This window comes from Eulemur rufifrons, chromosome 23 (assembly GCF_041146395.1).
Source record: "Eulemur rufifrons isolate Redbay chromosome 23, OSU_ERuf_1, whole genome shotgun sequence".
Taxonomy (NCBI): Eukaryota; Metazoa; Chordata; class Mammalia; order Primates; family Lemuridae; genus Eulemur; species Eulemur rufifrons.
Window position 1 is genome coordinate 28,576,969 of NC_091005.1, and position 14,290 is coordinate 28,591,258.

The following is a 14,290-nucleotide window of genomic DNA, read 5'->3' on the forward strand; positions in this document are numbered from 1 at the left end:
TCTTACACAAGCTGGGCTTCACGATGAGATCTCCACACTTTTGTTAAGGGTCTGCTGATTAAAACACACATACAGTTTAAAAGCCTTGTGACCTTCTTGGGCCTATGATTGTAATCAGACCCTGATGAGCTCAATAAGAGCTACACTTCATTCTACCCGGTTTTAGCAAAATAATGAATTCACAAGGTCTGACCATCAATCAAAACCCAAGAATCTATTGAAGGCCTGCTCTGCCTTGCCACCCCGAAAATGTAATACCTGCCTGTCCTCACACACTGGGCCCAGAAAAGATTCCTAAAGCCTGGTCACACTCACAGGGGATAGAATAAATCGCTGACTGCTTTCTAAACCAGGGAGAGAGGGCCTCTGGGCACAGGCCTGGGAGACAACTCACTCCCCCCACCCCATCTTCCTTCCCAGCTCCTCCTCCACTACCCTATCCACTTCAGAGGACCCAGAGAGGAAATTTCTCATCACAGCTGGCCTCTAGCCACCCTTCCTTCCTCCCAGAAGCAAAATTGGCCCTGCCACCAGGGTGGGAGGCCCACAACAGAGATGTCCTGGCATCTTGGCAGTGATGTGCCAGTATGAGATTAGGCCTCCATAGAAGTCTCCCAAAGAGGGAGAGGAAGTCCAGCTCCCCGGAGGGGCAGGGCCACAGAAGAGCCCATGTGAGAGGAAGCAGCCTGCCCACTAACCGCTAGAGGGAACCTTCCAGCTAGAAAATTTGCCTCTCCTTTTCTAACTGTGCCTCCATATCTCTTCTGTCTGGTGAACTCCTATTTATCCTTCAAAACCCATCTTTAATGTTACTCCTTCTGTGAATCTTTCTGAGCTTCCTTCTCCCTCAGCTCTCATTCTATTTCATCCACATATGTCTTAGGTAGCTCTGAAATTAAATGACAATAATATTTCCAGGAAGAGGGCACACATCTGGAAGTCAATGAACTTTAGTTCAAATGTCAGCTCCCTTATTCATCAGCTATGAGACCTTGAACAGGTCACTTTGCCTCTCTGTGCCCCAATTTCTTCATCTGTAAATTGATAAACATAAGACTTACCTCTACGGTTGTTTTGAAGATTAAGTAATATATGTGAAAGAGCCTAAAACTATGTCCAATACATACTCTTGAGAGGCACTCAAGAGAAGTGAGCTTCATTTCTTCCTTAGTAGAGTGTGAGCTTCTCAAAGACAGGAACCGGGTCTTCATTCACTCATTCACACATTCATTCATTCAGCCATCACCACTGAACTCCTATTGTGGACCGAGCCCTGACCCAGAAGCCGGGTTATACAGCAGGTCACAAGACAGACTCTGCCCAGGGAACCATAAATCTCACAGTTGGTCATCCTCACCTGTGCATCTCCAGCACCTGCCTTTGCTGGCACCGTCCCCACCTTTCCCAGGTGGTTTGGCCAGGCTGCAAGTTGCCTGTGCCTCCGGGTGGTCAGCAGGCCTCCTTCCTGCACCTGGCATCCTTGAGGACAGAGCCTTGTCTGGTCACTCTGGGAGGAGAGAGTTGAAGAGGAGCCATCATCCCCATTCTCGGGGAGCTCCTGGTCGGATGCAGGAGATGCTCATGTCAGCCCTGGGGAGTTTTCAGCCTGATGGAAGAGACAGGCACATAGTTCCCAACCCTGGACACTCCCAATCTGATGGTAAAGTCACATTTTCCTGATTTGGGGAACCCCAATTCTGGGAGCAAATAGTAGGGTCCCATTTTCCCTGACTCTGCTAACTCTTAGTCTGGCAGGGGAGACACATGGCTCCCAGTCTTGGCCCAGTCTGTCACTGGTGGGGGAGAGGTTTTTCTGTCACAGGAGGGCGCCTCCCCTAGTGAGAGGCAGTCTGTGCCCACAGATAGCTTAAGAGTCAAATAAAACAACATGTATGGGAGAAAAAAAAAAAAAGAGAGATCAACCTAGGGTCCCTTTGAAAAGCTAGCTGTGCAAGGTGTCTGTCTGTCTGTCTGTCTGTCGGCTCAGAAGTGATATTCCTGGCCCTGCAGATGCATCCTCCTGATCCACAGGGCTGGACACAATGACACAGTCACCGCCTCACAAGCATCCAGCCAAGCCCCCTCACCAGAGGATCCAAGCCAGAGCTGGCCGGAGGCCCTGTCCCTGGCATCTCGTGCCAGCCTTGCTAGGGGAGGCTTTCTCACGATCAGGGACATCTGGGCTGGCCCAGCTCCCAGAGGCCACCGACATGAAAAGCGAGGGGCTCCACGGAAACACCATCTGCACATCATAAAGCCGCTTGGTGGTTCCCAGAGGCTGCCTCCAGCTGTGACTGTGTTGCCGCAAAAGCAGAGGAAGGCACCAAGTGGCCCGGAGGGGGAGGCCAGGGTGGGAATGAGAATGGCCAAGAGGGGAGGGCCAGACTGGAATCCCTCCACCTGGCACCCTGTGCAGTTTGGAAATCAATGTCCCCTGGCTTGTCTCCCTGTCACTGCCTGGGACCACAGTGGGCTATGCCTACCCCTGAAGATGACTGGGTGACAGGGAAGAATACAGGAGTGGTTATGCGCTCAGATTCTAGAGTGGCACTGCCCAGGTTCAAATCCCAGGTCGACTCTTTAGGTGAGCGGATTGACTTTGCTGAGCCTCGGTATTCATGTCCGTACAGCGGAGATGATCATGATCACACCGTGTGGCAGGGGTGTTGTGGGAATTAGGAGGATACTCGTATTGAGCTGCGTGGGTACTTTTAAGCTCCATACACTTAACTTCTGTAATTTCTGTCCCATGCTTGATCCAAAGTAAGTGCCCAGTCACTATTGTCATCATCGTGCCTCCCAGACACGCTCCTGAATCTCCGGGAGCAGGCATCTGTGGCCGGTGGCAAAGCAAAACTTACCCTCTGCAAGTTTGGAGCGGTTGAGGATATTTCATTGACCCTCCTGCCCTAGGCCCCGCCCCAGCTCCAAGGCCACAGCTGATTGGACGAGGGGTAGGGCCTGGCGTGAGGAAAGCTCCCCTATTGGCTGTCGAGCAGAGCCTATCATTCTCTGAGGAGAACTCGGGCTGGGGCAGAGAGGGGGCGACAGAGAAGTGAGAACAGCCCAGATAAGGGAGACACATGGTTTCTGGGAGTCAGAAAGAGATGAGGGGGAAGAAGGCTGTGTTCCGGGTCCCCACGGGAGTTCCCCGGAGACAAGGCTGTACCTGTGAGTCCTGCCAAGAAGCGCAAACGCAAATGGGCAGCCCCCGCACCCCACACCCCATCACACCAACACACACACACACACACGCACGCACACGCACACGCACACGCACACTGCCGTTCACTGGCCCTTCACCCGGCCCCACCCACACCGAGCAGCTCCCAGAACGGTGAGTCCCACAGGAGACTGATCTGGCGGAGTGGGGCTCAGAGGCCGAGAGAGAGACGGACAGTTCTGAACAACAGAACATTCGGAGGGGTGGAGAGCGGAGCCAAAAGCCGCTGCCGCCGGAGACGAAGAATACAGGTGCACAGAGAGCTCGTGGGAGAGTCCGCAGAGCGTCTGAACAGCGGGCGCGATCCTCACGGCAAAATGTCACGCGGATCATCTCCGCCATCGCTCCGTTCTCTCCCCACGTGGGCGCCATTTGGGGAGGGTTTGCCCGCGGCTGGCAAGACAGCTGCCGGCCCCCAGAGCTGCGTTGTCCCTCATCCAGGAACTACGGGAAGGGGTTCCGGGGTCTTGGTTTGGGCTCCCTCAAGCAGACCCTGAGTGGAGGATTGTAGTACAAGTGGTTTCTTTGGGAAGTGATCGCTGGAATGCGACCCCTAGAGTTGGGGGGGCCTGGTGGGAGGTGTGTGGGTCATGCGGGCCTCAGGAATGGCTCGGTGCCCTCCCTGCGATAATGAGCGAGTTCTCACTTTATTAGTTCCCCCAGAGCCGGTTGTTCAAAGGAGCCTGGTCCCTCCTCTCTCTCTTGCTCCTTCTCTCGCCATGTGACATGCCATGTGCTCCCCCTTCCCCTGCTGCCTTTGTTGGAAGCTACCTGAAGCCCTCACCAGAAACAGATGCTGGTGCCACATTCCTCATATAGTCTGCAGAACCATGGGCCAAACCAACTTCTTTTCTTTGTAAATTATCCAGCCTCAGGTAATTCCTCCACGGCAACACAAAACGGACTCACACAGGGGTACTTATCCACCAGCTCCCATCAGCATTGGCTGAGGGCTGCTCCAAGGGCTGAGACTAGGACTACTTAAATGTTGCACCATTGGCACCTCACCTGTCTCCCCTGGCTATGGTGGCTGCTCCTAGGTGGCATTAGCTCCCTGAGCAGGCCTGCTGCAAACATGGATAGAGCAGGCCTCAGCAGCCCGAGAGCCCTCAGGCAGAGACTCGAGGACTGGCAGTTGGAAGTTCAGCCAGTGTGCATGGAAATGGCAAATGCCAAGTGGACTGGGGCACAGAAAGCAGTTGGTATACCCAGCAAAAATCTCCCAGTATCTCAAAGGTTCCGATTGGCTCATATGTTCACCCCTGGACCAATCACAGGCCTGGAGCAATGTGCCATGCTAACTGAATTAGTCATAGAGTAAAGAATGGAGGAAGAGGGCTGGGGGAATGAGAGGGTGGTGAGGTGTGTTCCCTCTGTGCCTCATCAAAGTGGTAAGAGTGGACTGCAGCAGGACTCAGAGTAGGGTATTATAAATGGATGTTGAGTGGCTGGAAAAACAAAACACACAAATGACCATTGCTCAGCTCCAAGTTGCCAAGTTAACTTAAAGGTGAGAGGATGGGATTTGGCTTGTCAAAAACTTTTCCAGCCAAACCCTTTAGCTGGCCACTTGCCCTTAGCAGAGTTTAAAGCATTAATTGAGCACTGACCTGTACCAGACATTGCGCCAGGCTCTGAGGGGGCACAGATGAAAAGGTGCCATTTCTGTTCCCTGGGAACTCACAGGCAAGGATGGCAGTGGGAATGGAAATGACAATGACCACAGTTTCAACTGTCATTTCACATCTGTTAATGAGATGCCACTGACTGCAACACACACAATTGTTTCATGAGCCACCAAGAAAAACTAAGAGCTGCCAATTAAATTATGTTACACCATGGATAAGATTCATCCTAATTTCAGAGATATGAAATGTAAAAAAAAAAAAGTGTGTTTAGAACTGATGGCGTATGGTAATAGATTTATGTTAATAGTTTATAAAGGATTTTTCATAGACTTTATCCCATTACATTCTCACTATAAATCTGTTGAGAGTAATATCACTGCTATTTTCCATTCCATGAAACTGCACTCAGAGAGGCCAAATGACTTGCGCTCAGAGAGGCCAAGTCACTAAGCTAGTAAATGGCCAAAGTGGGACTCAATCCCAGGTCGGTCTGTTTGCAGAACAGAGGACACCACCAGTGGAAAACTTCCTTAACTCTTTGTCCTTCTTTTTACCAAATATGGACTCCTCCCACCTCTGTTTGCCTCTCAGCTCAAATCAGGGAGCCCAGGAAGCACTAGCTCCCTCTGCTCCCACCCTCCCACATGCCCAGGCTTGAGATTTCTGTTCCTGGAAACTCTCTTCCCTTCCAGAAAAAACGGTCTTCCTTTGTGACCACAGGCAAATGGTATAGTCGCCCACTCATTCCCAACTCCTCTCAAGGCTCCTACTAAGGTAAGCACTTCTCAAACCTGGGTCCCTGCCAACGATTCCATTCTTAAGGAGTCAGGCTCTTGCCCTCAGCACACCTTAAATTAGACCTGTCTGGTAATGGTTTATATGAGAGTCTCCTCATTTATATGCCTGAACTGTCCCAAGCTGAAAACCAGGGCTAGCTTTAGAAGTGAGCGATATGCACAGTTACATAGGAGTTCACACCTGGTTTAATGCTCTGCTGTTGCTGCCTTGGAATTCTTAGTAATTCTGAACACAGGAAGCTGCATCTTTATTTTGCACTGGACCCTAAAAATTACATAGCTGGTCTTGCTGAGAATGGTCCCACCGCTCTTAAAAGCATCTGAGCAAGGAGTCTGCTTTGTTGCTGCCATTCCTGGGATTCCTGAGGTCGGGATTCCTGGTCACTTCTGCATGCTCTGGAACAGGCAGGGCTCAGTTCCCGGAACAGAGTCCTCAATAGCACTGAATGAAGGGATGAAGTGTGTGTGTGTCTCTGTGTGTGTGTGTGTGTGCACGCATGTGTCTGTGACACACAAGTCAGCCTATGTTCTTTCAGTTGCAAGTGACAGAAATCCAGTTAAAAGTAGCTAAAACTCGAAAGGGGAAGTTGTTGACCCCCTAAATTGAAAAGTGTAAGAGAGAGATGAACTTCAGGCGCGGCTGCATCCAGGGACTTAAGCACTGTCACCGGGACCCTGGCTCTTAGCTCTGCTTTCTCCACAGCGTCTCGTCTCAAGCCCCCAAAGCACCAGGCTGACATAACCACCAGCACAGCCAGCTTTTCACGGGAAGTTCCCGCCTACGTCAAGCCTCAGTCACATGCCTTTGCACCAATCACTACGCCAGAGGCTGTGATATACTCATTGGCCAGACCCCAGTCACATGCCCACCTCTGAGCCAATCACTGTTCCCGACAGCAGGGATACTCTCATTGGTAGGCTTGGATCACATGCTCAACCCTGAACCAATCACTGGCGCTGGCAGCCGTGAGGCTCTCTTTGTCAGGTCTGGGTCATAGGTGGGGAGAAGACTTTCCGGATGGAGGTCAGGGTGCTGTTCTCAGAGTAAGAGAAAATTTGGTGCTGGGTGGGCAGAAACAACTAGCAACACCACGGCTTCTCTCTGCCCATCTCCCAGCTGGTCCCTTAGCTCCCAGGAGCCTGACAACCCTGGTGACTGGGAAGAGCAGCCTTGGGAACCTAGCAACAGCGGGAGGTCTGGGAGATATCATGGGTTCAAGCAAGCAAAAGGCCAAGACTGTAACCTCAGCAGGGCGGATCCGGCAGGTGCCTGAGGCCCGGTGGTCGCTCTGCACAGTTACCACCAGAGGGCAGCCTTGCCCAGAGGCATGGTGAACAGGCGTGGGTCAGGTAGCTACAGGTGACTCCCGTCCCCCCTCCCCAGGCATGGCCCACCCATATTGAGCCTGGCCCTGTCCTAAGTACTTTTTATGTATTAATTCAATGAATTATCACCAATAATGTTGGTACATTTATTGCCCCCATCTTACAGATGAGGAAACCGAGGCTTTGGAGACGTTAAGTAATGGGTCCAAGGTCATACAGCTAGAAAGGGGCCAAGTCATGTACCTTTTCCACTAACCTCTGAGCCTCCTGAGGTCAGAGGGGGTGTCTTGTCCTTATTTGAAGCCCCCATGAACCCTGTTTGCTTAATATCTGTTCAAGTGAGAGCCTGGGGGGCTGAGGGACTGTCACTGCATTCCCCCCATCCTCCCCCTTCCCCACACTCCCCTTCCGCTTCCCCTTCAGGAGCTATATGATATAAGTAGAAGAGAGAGTTTTAGATTTGGCAGTGGCGTGGCAACTCCAGTCTCAAAGTGTAGGTCGATACCTGTGCCTCTTACTGGAGTGGCTGGCAGTGTAACTGGGGTGGGGAGGAAGAACACATTTAATGTGAATTTATTCAGCAACCCCCAGTGGCTCCCACCGTGGGCCAAACACCATGCTGAGTGCTTTGAGGGGGACAGAGGGAAGCATAATACAACTCCCTCTCCCCAAACCCCTCTTGGGAGAAGAAACAAGTCACTGCCAGAAGAAAGAGCACAGAAAGACGTCCTGCCCACCATGAGAGAAGACTTCAACCATCTCACCATTCGGGCGACTCCAATGTACGACATACACGCCAAGTGCCAGGTGGAGCCAGCATAGCAGTGAACAAAACAGAAAAACAGGCTCAGCTCTTGCAGTCACGAAGTTCTCAGTGTAACAGGGAGGCAGACAAAAAACAAATATGTAATTGCAAATGTGATGTGTTTTAAAGGAAACGGGAAAAACACAGGGTGCTCTAAGAGAAACTAAAAGGAGATTTGTTTGAGCAGGATTTTTAGGATGGCCTTTTTGAGGTGGTGAGAGATGGGGAGGAGCCAGCCATAGGAAGGGTGTGGGAACAGCATTCCAGAATAAGGGAACAGCACGCAGAAGGTCCTGCATGGTGGGAGAGTGTGGCATATTCAAGGGACTAAGATTAGCCAAATTATGTCTGGAGGATAGTGAGTAAAAGTAGATGGTGGCAGAAGACAGGGTCAGAGAGGAGGACATGAAGTTAGAGCCTCATTGGCCAAGGAGAAGAGATCGGGCTTGTGAACAGGGCTGTGAGCAGGGTGAAGATGTGATCTATCTAATACAATCTACATTTTTAAAAGTCGAGAGAGTGGATTGACAGTGAGGCAGAGAACTGGGGAACACAGCAGCTCTTGCTGAGTCAGTATCAAGGGTCACAGATGAGGGGTCTGTTTCTTTCCAGTGGGGGCATCTGCAAAGGCTTTGAGAAGGGGATTTTAGCCCAGGTGAAAGTTGGACAGGCAGGAAGAAAGGAGAAGCCTATGTTCCCCACTGCAACTTTTTTCTCCTAAATAAAGGGAAACTTGTTTTTCCTTTTTCTGACTCAGAAACTAAAAAGAGATGTCCATCCATCGGTGCCTTCCAAAATGCCTACGTGTAGAGTTAAACGACAATGACAACAGATCATCAGCAGTTCCAAGCACAAATAGCTCGATGATGCTGTAAAATTTGGCATAAATAGATCTGGCTGAGCCTCACAAATTTTCTCCCAGAGATGACAATGTCAGCAACTCCAAGTCTGATCCCCACTGGCTCTGAAAGGCAAGATCACAGTAGAGAGAGGAAGAGAAAATGCCCCCCCCCACCCCCGGCTGCATTTCCCCGAGCAAACGGGCACATTTGCCTCTCTGATGAGCAGGCCAGTGTTGACCAAGCCAGTCAGAACTGGATTAGTAGGAAAGATCCTCTCTGCCAACTCTATTGGTGACCAGTCTCATGAAGGGCAAGAGTCAACATTTTGTGAGGTGCGTTGTGTTCGTTAAATACGGTACGTCTCCATCAAGGCATTTGCTTGTCAGCCAGTGGGCTCCAGTCATCTCTGAACAGATACTAGTCCTCACTGATCACTTCCTCCTTCACAAAACTGGTCCCCTCAAGGCAGGTAGAGAAACTGAGTTTAGAAACTGTTTTGTTTTTGTTTCTGCATGGTTATTTGGCCTACCCAGCACCCACTCTCCTATCTTGTGGTAACAGCACCCTAATTTTTCTTGGGAATCTCAACTTAGGCCATGTACCACACGCACTAGCCTCCCACCCAGGCTCCAGGGGCAGAAGATTTGTGATCCAGGTGTGGCTTGTCCCTGAATTCCACCACACTATGACCACCCCCACTACCTCCCCTTTATGGTCATAGGTTCCAGGTGGGCATATGATCTAAACTGGCCCAATCAGATAACACCATGAGTTTTGCTGGGCCAATAGGGAAAGGCACATTCTCTTTTTTCTGGACTGGGATCTGTGAGGATGTCACTCTGGAGCTTCTGGAGTCCAGTGGAGCCCGTCTGAGAATGAAACCAGTGCAGAAGGAAGCAGAGCCAAGAGACAGAGAAAGCCTGAATCTTATGACATCACTTGAGCTCCTGGTTATAGCCATTCCTGAAGCTGAACCTCATTGTGGGTGGGTTTCTGACTGTCACATGGAGGCCAGGCAGTGCAAGGATGAGAACCCAGCATTCTGATTTCCAGTCTAGTGCTCTTACCTTGTATCAAGTTCCAGATGACTTTACCCAGCCACACATACAAACTCAACTAATCTGTGTGTGGCTTTATGGTCTGCTAAAAGACAGGTATTGCAAAAATAAAAACATCTGATCCTAACAGCATTTTATCTAACTGAATCACAGAGCCTTGGAAGGACCCCTAGAGGTCATATCATTCCATGGTTTTCAAAAAATTTTTAGCAACTCCTTGTTTCAAATGAAGTTTTAAGCAGAACTCCTATGTGTAAGAAATAAAAGCAGTATCTTGCCGGGCGCGGTGGCTCACGCCTGTAGTCCTGGCACTCTGGGAGGCCGAGGTGGGCGGATCGTTTGAGCTCAGGAGTTCGAGACCAGCCTGAGCAAGAGCGAGACCCCACCTCTACTAAAAATAGAAAGAAATTATATGGACGGCTAAAAATATATATAGAAAAAAATTGGCCGGGCATGGTGGCGCATGCCTGTAGTCCCAGCTACTCGGGAGGCTGAGACAGGAGGATCGCTTGAGCTCAGGAGTTTGAGGTTGCTGTGAGCTAGGCTGACGCCACGGCACTCACTCTAGCCTGGGCAACAGAGTGAGACTCTGTCTCAAAAAAAAAAAAAAATAAAAGCAGTATCTTGTTAGTGCAAATGTATTTTATCTTTTAAGTTAAAAGTTTTAACATTTACTTTTTATAATTAATGAAGAGCCAAATTTTAATGTGTCATTTCCAATGTATAAAATTTTATGATATAATACATTTGCATGTATGGGTTATCAGGTTTTTTTCTTTTTTTATTATTTATAATTGACATGCCAGGTGTGGTGGCTCACACCTGTAATCCCAGCACTTTGGGAGGCCAAGGCAGGAGGATCACTTGACACCAGGAGTTCAATACCAGCCTGAACAACATAGCAAGACCCCATCTCTACAAAAAAATAAGAAAAATTAGCCAGGTGTGGTGACGCACGCCTGTGGTCCCCGCTACTCGGGAGGCTGAGGCAGGAGGATTGCTGGAGCCCAGGAGTTAGAGGCTGCATCAAGCTATGATTGTGCCACTGCACTCCAGCCTGATCAGCAGAGCGAGACTTTGTTTCAAAAAAAAAATCGACACAAAATAATTGGACATTTTTATGGGGTACACGGTGATATTTCAATACATTTATTCAATATGTAATAATCAAATCAGAATAATTAGCATATCCATCACCTCAAATATTTATCATCTCTTTGTGTTGGAAACATTCAAAATCCCCTCTTCTAGCTATTTGAAAATATACAATAAATGATTATTAACTATAGTCCCCATGCAGTGCTATAGAACACTAGAACTTATTCCTCCTATCGAGCTAAATGTCTACCAACAGATGAATGGATAGAGAAAATGTGTACACATAACACAATGGAATACTATTCGGCCATTAAAAAAGGAGATCCTGTCATTCACAGCAACATTGATAAGCCTGGAGAACGTTATAAGAAGTGAAATAAGCCAGACACAGAAAGATAAACACTGCATGTTCTCACTCATATGTGTAAGCTCAAAAAATTGATGTCACAGAAGCGGAGAGTAGAACAGTGGGGGGTGGTTGGTTAACAGACACAAAATTACAGCTAGATGGGAGGAATAAATTCTAGTGTTCTATCACTGTTTTATTTTAATGGTTAAAAATACTTTTTAAATAATTGGGGTAAGTGCTGGGTGCCGTGGCATATGCCCATGGTCCCAGCTACTCAGGAGCCCAGGAGTTCAGGGCTGCAGTGAACTATGATCATGCCTATAAACAGCCACTGCACTCCAGCCTGGGCAGCACAGTGAGACCTCATCTTGAAATTTAATTAATTAATTAATTTATGGTATAAATGAAAAATTCCCTCCGATCTGTTCCATCTTTCTGAGGGCTTGTGAGTTTAAAAAATAATAATAATAATGTTTCAGTTTGTCTGGCTTTGTCAAAGGTCTCCTTTGGGTGGCTACTTGTTCTTTCTAAGTTTAGAGAGGTTCCCTTTTTCTTGTCCAAGAAAATTGTCCAAGTATAAGCTAATGTTCTAGAACAGTGCTTGGAATACACATATTATATGAATCACCCAGGGATCTTGTTTAAAACGAAGACTCTACAGTTCTGAGACGGGAGTCTGAGATTCTGCAGCTCTACCAAGCTTCCAGGGGCTGCGGATGCAGCTGGTCCGTGGACCACACTTTGAGTAGCCAGGCTCTAGCGTACACAATAAAGGAGTATCATGAATATATCTCCTGAGGCAGGGAGACGAGAATGACTCCAAAACTTTAATTTGAAAAACGGGAAAATATCTGGAATGACTTATGTCAAAATGTTACAAAAAGTGGTGGGATTCTCAACACAAAAAACAATGGTGAACTAGCACCTCTTATATTACACTGGGTGGAGCTGGAGCCCATTCTTCGAAGTGAAGCATCACAAGAATGGAAAAACAAGCACCACATGTGCTCGCCATCAAATTGGTACTAACTGATCAACACTTAGGTGCTGACATGGAAGGAATATTCACCAGGTGCCGGGTAGGGGCGTGGGGGATGGGTAAACTCGTAACTAATGGGTGCGGAGCGCATCGTATGGTGGATGGGCACGCTTCTGGCTTGGGCGAGGCAAAGGCAATTTATGTGACCAAAATGTTTGTACCCCCATAATATTCTTAAATTTAAAAGAAAATAAATTAATTAATTAAGAAAAAAAAGAAAGCAAAAAAAAAAGTGGTAAGATTATGAGCGATTTAAAATTTCTTCCTTATGCCTATCTGCATTTTCTTTTTTTTTTTTTTTTTTTTTTTTGAGACAGAGTCTCACTCTGTTGCCCAGGCTAGAGTGAGTGCCGTGGCATCAGCCTAGCTCACAGCAACCTCAAACTCCTGAGCTCAAGCGATCCTCCTGTCTCAGCCTCCCGAGTAGCTGGGACTACAGGCATGCGCCACCATGCCCGGCTAATTTTTTCTATATATATATATTTTTTAGCTGTCCATATAATTTCTTTCTATTTTTAGTAGAGGTGGGGTCTCGCTCTTGCTCAGGCTGGTCTCGAACTCCTGAGCTCAAACGATCCGCCCACCTCGGCCTCCCAGAGTGCTAGGATTACAGGCGTGAGCCACCGCGCCCGGCCTGCATTTTCAAATTTATCTATAGTGAGCATGTATTACTTAGGCAATAAATAAATTTAAAACTAAATAACTAAAACAAGAAAAATCTAAAATGTACACATATGTTTAAAATAAAACCTTTATCAGACCCCAACAGAACATCAGAAGAACTTCCCCAGAACCAGCAGTTTGAAAGCAGCCGGTCTCGCCCTCTTGCTGTGGCCCTGTGTAGATGGGGAGACAGGGAAGAGACGTGCCCAGGCCTCACAGCCAGTTTTTGGCAGAGGCAGGACCGTGACATTAGAGATCTGGGTGGCAGGGGACAAGCCCACAGCCACAGTCTAATAAGAGCTGGTCAAGCATGGCGACATCCTAGGATGGGACTCTGATACTGGCCCCATCTCCAGCGCAGGGCTCCAGGAAGCAATGGTGGACCATGAGCCTGGACCTGCAGGACCATCTCTGAGCCGCTGACAGTCTGTCCCAGCCCGGGGCCCCTGGGACATGCCCAGCCATCCACAAGGAGCCCATTTCTTCTGGCTCATCCACTTACAGAGTGAAGTCCTCGCTCCGTGGCATGGCATTCAAGGCCTCCACGATACTCGCTCTGCCTCTCTGTCCATCACACCTCCTGCCCTCCATATCCCCACCCTGCACACACGATTCCACTTGTTTGATCCACCCTTCCCCAGCCCTGAACAAACCCTTCCAGGGCTCGGAGACCCCCTGTAGCCCGGCTCACCTCTCCCTCTTCTCCGCATGCCCTCCCCCCTGGGGTGTCCTGCTCCTGCTCCTGCCTCTGGCTGCGCCTTCCCAGTCACCTCTGCTGCTTCCTCCTCCTCCATTCATGGTGAGATATCCGAGGTCCTCGGGCTCCCTCTTCTCTGACCACTCTACTCTCCTCCTGGGTGGGCTCGTTCACCCCTGAGGTTCCACAGGCATCTCTGTGCCAAAAGCCTGTTTTCAGGGCTCCCCTCCCCTCACCCTAGACACGGCATTCAGCTGCCTCCTCGGCGTCTCCTCTTGGGTCATTCACGGGCATCTCTCGCCCCTCCTTGGTGCTTCCTCCTGAATAACGCTCAGATTGCCCCATTGCACCCCTGCACATAGCCCCCATGCTGCTCCAAGCCACTGCCGCCTCCCCTTGGAAGACCACATCGGTTCTAAGCTGGCCTCTGTCTGGCCCCCTAAGCCCCCTGCAGTTCTCTCTCCACGTGGAGGCCAAAGCGTTCTTCTTAAATGGCACGTCTGGTCATGTGCCCACTTCCACGGCCTCCACAGCCATCCCAAATGAAAACAAGCATCTCTGCCACGCCCCACCAGGCTCTGCCCACCCAGCCTTCCCCCCAGCAGTGTCCCCTCAACTCTCTGTCCCAAACCCGGCCTCTCCCTTCCATGACTACACCCAACGTTCCCCCGCCTTTGCACGCTGTCCCTCTGCCTGTTCAGTAGTTGCAGCCGACGCCCCACTCAGCTTTCCTGGACAAGCAAAACGGGCATCCCCAGCACCCGA